This window comes from Xenopus laevis, chromosome 2S (genome assembly GCF_017654675.1).
Source record: "Xenopus laevis strain J_2021 chromosome 2S, Xenopus_laevis_v10.1, whole genome shotgun sequence".
Taxonomy (NCBI): domain Eukaryota; kingdom Metazoa; phylum Chordata; class Amphibia; order Anura; family Pipidae; genus Xenopus; species Xenopus laevis.
In genome coordinates this window covers 141,126,558-141,130,771 of record NC_054374.1, presented here as the reverse complement: position 1 = coordinate 141,130,771, position 4,214 = coordinate 141,126,558, and positions in this window count along the sequence as shown.

Here is a 4,214-nt window from a genome sequence, read left to right as displayed (position 1 = left end):
GGTTTGATGCTGCCATGTGGAAGTATGAGGAACTTGGCTGCCCTCCAGTTTCACAGCAATGAGTGACATTAAGTAAACTCAGACAACAGGATGATAGTATTTGGATTTTATCTCACTGGGTCTCTTGCATCAGTATGCACCCCCACCCGACACAAGAATCCTTTTGTCTAAATATTGCTTATTCATGTTTTTGGATCACATTGCGCTGAATGGAAAATTGGACAAAGAAAGGCAGCAAACCTGCCAAGATTTATTCAAAAGCAATTCTCTTATAACTTATTGTGGAAATCTGGATGCCATATAAAACAGCCTTTAACGCTTGTGCTCCCAAAGTAGGACTGGAAAAAGGGCGGTTGAAGTGAAGATGTCCAGACATCTACTAGGGGTGTAGCTAGAGGCCTATTGGCTATGGTTCCTAATTCAGCTTGGAACTCTCTTCATTAACCCTATGTACCCTGTAGTGATGCGCGGGCTGACAAAGGGGTATATTTATCAAAAACTTAGAGCTTGCCACAGAAATTCCACCACTCTCCATTAATTTTTATGGGATTTTTAAAATAGTATTTATCAATGGGTGAAAGTGAAAGTTCATCCTTTGTTAAATATGCCTTTCAAAATCCCATAGAAATGAATGGAGAGTGGCGGAATTTCACTCTAGAGGACTGTGGCGAGCTCTGACTTCAGTTTTTGATAGATAAACCCCAAAGAATCCACCTGTACCTGGCTGCTCCTAACCCACAGAAAGAAGATTTCAACCAGCACCCGGGACCCAGAAACAGTGTGCGGAAGTCAACCTGCGGCTATGAGTTCCATTCGCACAGCACTAGTACCCAGTAATACAACTTTTATGCACTATATCCTCTTCCCTTATATAGAAGATTGTTATTATTTTGCACACAAAATATTTATGTCAAAAGATATATGTCCCCAATATTATGTACTTGCTCATTGTACTTTGCAAATGTCACTGTATACCACTACTTTTTCTTTCTGCTTGTCTTCATGCCAATAAAAGCAGTATTGCATTTCAAAAAAAAAAAAAAGATATATGTCCCAAGGTTTTATCCAGTAAAAACAAATTGTTTATTAATATTCAGATTTTAAAAAATTGGTACATACTGACCCCACATGGTCCACCTTACGCGTTTCTTACCCCCCGGCACTTAGTTATAGGTGTCTCTAGTGCACACTTTGTGCAAGAGCTGGAGAAATATCAATAACTAACTCCAGCATCAGCAGGTACTGGTACTGGCCTGGGGAACAAATCTAGCAATTCTATTGACTGGAGGTGCCTAACATTTTGGTGCCTGCCAGTGAATTGGGCTTTCCTTGTCCTTTAAGCTACTGAATAAAAGGAAGCTTTCAATACTGCAGGGATATATATTTGGTATTTCCTTGGGTTAGAATTTCACTGTCCAGGAAAAACTGCTTGAAAGAAGAAACAAGCAGGACAGGCCTGACAAACTCTATTTATTTTTTCTCTGGCACTTGTAAATCTCTTTGGATCAGGACTTATTTATTGTCATAATGGTGTTCATTTGATGGGTTTGTAGGGAGCCATGAGTCATATCTGAGCTCAGTAGTACAACAACTGCACTGCAAATGTTTTTTTCTTTTATATAGAGATTACTTTGGATCCAATAGAAGATCCGGGGGAAATGTTTACTTTATATCGTTTTTTTATGGACTTATGTCTTGTATAGCGTGATGGCACCTACTCTCAGTGGACTGTTCTTATAAGCATGTGAACCCCCCTAAGTCGGTAAAGTTCAATTTATTCAACATACCATGTGTTCATGTGTAATTATGATGTAATGCAAAAAAGTCTGTGTAGCCTTTGGGATAGCTGGATAACCATAAACTATACCTTGGACGGATACATTCCAGCCCAGAGACTCTACTTTCATATCCCAAGCCTACGTCAAAGTTCTCCAAATTGAAAGCCTGGCCTACCCAAGTGCGCTCTGAAGGACTAGTTAGGGTGAGATTTTTGTGATTGCCTATTATTGTTCCAGTACAACCCTTTGTTCTACATAAATTCAGTTATAAGGACTTGTGCTGAACATGCTTTGTACTTTTTGCCTATTGTTCTAATCATGGAAAATCTATGGTTCTGGTTATTTCTTGAGCACATTGCTAGCATATAACTTCACCCTTTGTTGTGACTGTTTTATAAACAGGAAAGATAATCTGTATTGCTGGAACAACTGTTACACCATTAATTATATAAAAGCTGTATTCTTATTATGAGCTAAGCTGGGCCAAATTTTACAGTCATGTCCAGAGGACAAGTCCAAGGTCCACTGGAAAAAAAACATTTATTTGTAAAAAAAGAAAGTCAATAACAGGATTGGATATCTAACAGTCTGTGATAATCAGAACCTCTGAACCATCTGAATGTGAGGGAATAAACAGGTTTCCGAGGCTCTCTAATGTATATGCTTGCTTTACTGAGGATGAGGAATGAAGGGGGTAGGAAATGAACAGGGTCCTGAAGTTTAATAAAGCCTAAACCAATAATTTCTAGTTACGGTACTCTGTAGAAAAGATAGCAGGAGTATGGGGAAACTGCTTGTATCCCACACTATACACAATTTTTAAAGGGAGCTCACAGCTTTATTTTTTATTTCTTCTTTTCTTGCTTTGATATGAACTGTATCTGGCTAAATGCGAAGGACATGACTTTATTGAAGGGGCTGGAACTTGGAAAATTAGAAATCTTTGCCTAGGACAGAAAGACTTCAATGGGTGTACCATGGTTTAACAGTTTGTGCACAATATTTATTGATTTCCTTCCTTGGTATAAAATAAGACATTTAAACAAAAGTGCACCAATCAAAACACAACATCAATCAACAAAAGAACCAGTTATAAGGCATCAGTTAATAAAAAAAACAATTATCAGGCTTACCCAAATGCAGGTCCATAAGCCTGATAATTGGTTCTTTTATAAATTGTTGTTGTGTTTTGATTGGTGCAGTTTTGTTTAAATATCTGGGAAAGACTCTGTATAGATAGCCTATGATTAAGTGTTTGTAAACACAAAACGCATAAGGCTGTGGACACAATAAACTACTTCTTCACTTTGAAAATTTTGCCTAGTGGAAGTTTGCCTTCTTTGAGTGCCCGCTTCAATGAATTTTCGGTCTGTCTGCTCCCTATGCTGAGGGCTCAGGGCGGTGCACCTGGGCCACTTCTTAAATGTGGTGTACTTACAAATTTGGAGACCCTAATCCTATATATTCTATATAAAATAAGACATTGGTCATCATCATCCCTCATTGTGTCTCTACCATCAGATACTGGAGCTCACAAGTATGAATTCATTTTAGTTTTTTATAAAAAGGGCCAACAGACTATCTTCCACAAGGCTTATGGGAGAACCTAAAAAGATATTACTGAGGGCTCCAGTATTTCTAGTAATGCTACCAACTCATAAATCCTTTGGATTATAGTTTCCAGAGTCACATTACAGTACACCCTGTATAGCACAGAGGCATAACTAGAAGCCAGGTGACTCTTGTGCAAAATGTTTGGCTTCAGTTCTACCTAAATAAATATTTGAGCACCAATTATATTTCGTTTTGTCACGCAAGCCCCTCTATCCACCTTATTTCTCAAAGCCTCTTTTCAGAATTGTGTTTGCTCCTTTGCACTACAATTTTCATTCTTTGTGCAGGTACAGAAGTCCAGTTGTCTTCACAATCCCTGCAACCCTTGCCCATGTTAGACTGAAGAGCCTTGGCTCTTGTAGATGGCTCCTGTATTTTTGGATTTTTTCTTTACTAAATCACTATTCCATTATATTTGCAATTGCTTTCTTTTTTGTTTGCAGTGTTTTTCTTAAAGGAGAAGGAAAGGCTAAAATGAAGTAAGCTTTATCAGAAAGGTCTATATAAATTCACCAGTAATCCCTCAAAGTAATGTTGCTCTGAGTCCTCTGTCAAAAGAAACACAGCAGTTCTTTCCTTCTATTGTGTACTCATGGGCTTCTGTATCAGACTTCCTGTTTTCAGCTTAAACCTCCAGGGCTAGGGCTTGAGCATGCTCAGTTTGCTCCTCTCTCCCTCCTTCCTCCCCTCTCTGCTGTTATCTGAGCCCAGAGCTATGAGTGAGCAGGGAAACTCAGCAGGAAGTGATGTCACACCAAGAAAATATGGCAGCTGCTATCCTAAACAAACAGAGAGAGGGTCTAGAGCTGGTTACTCAGGTAT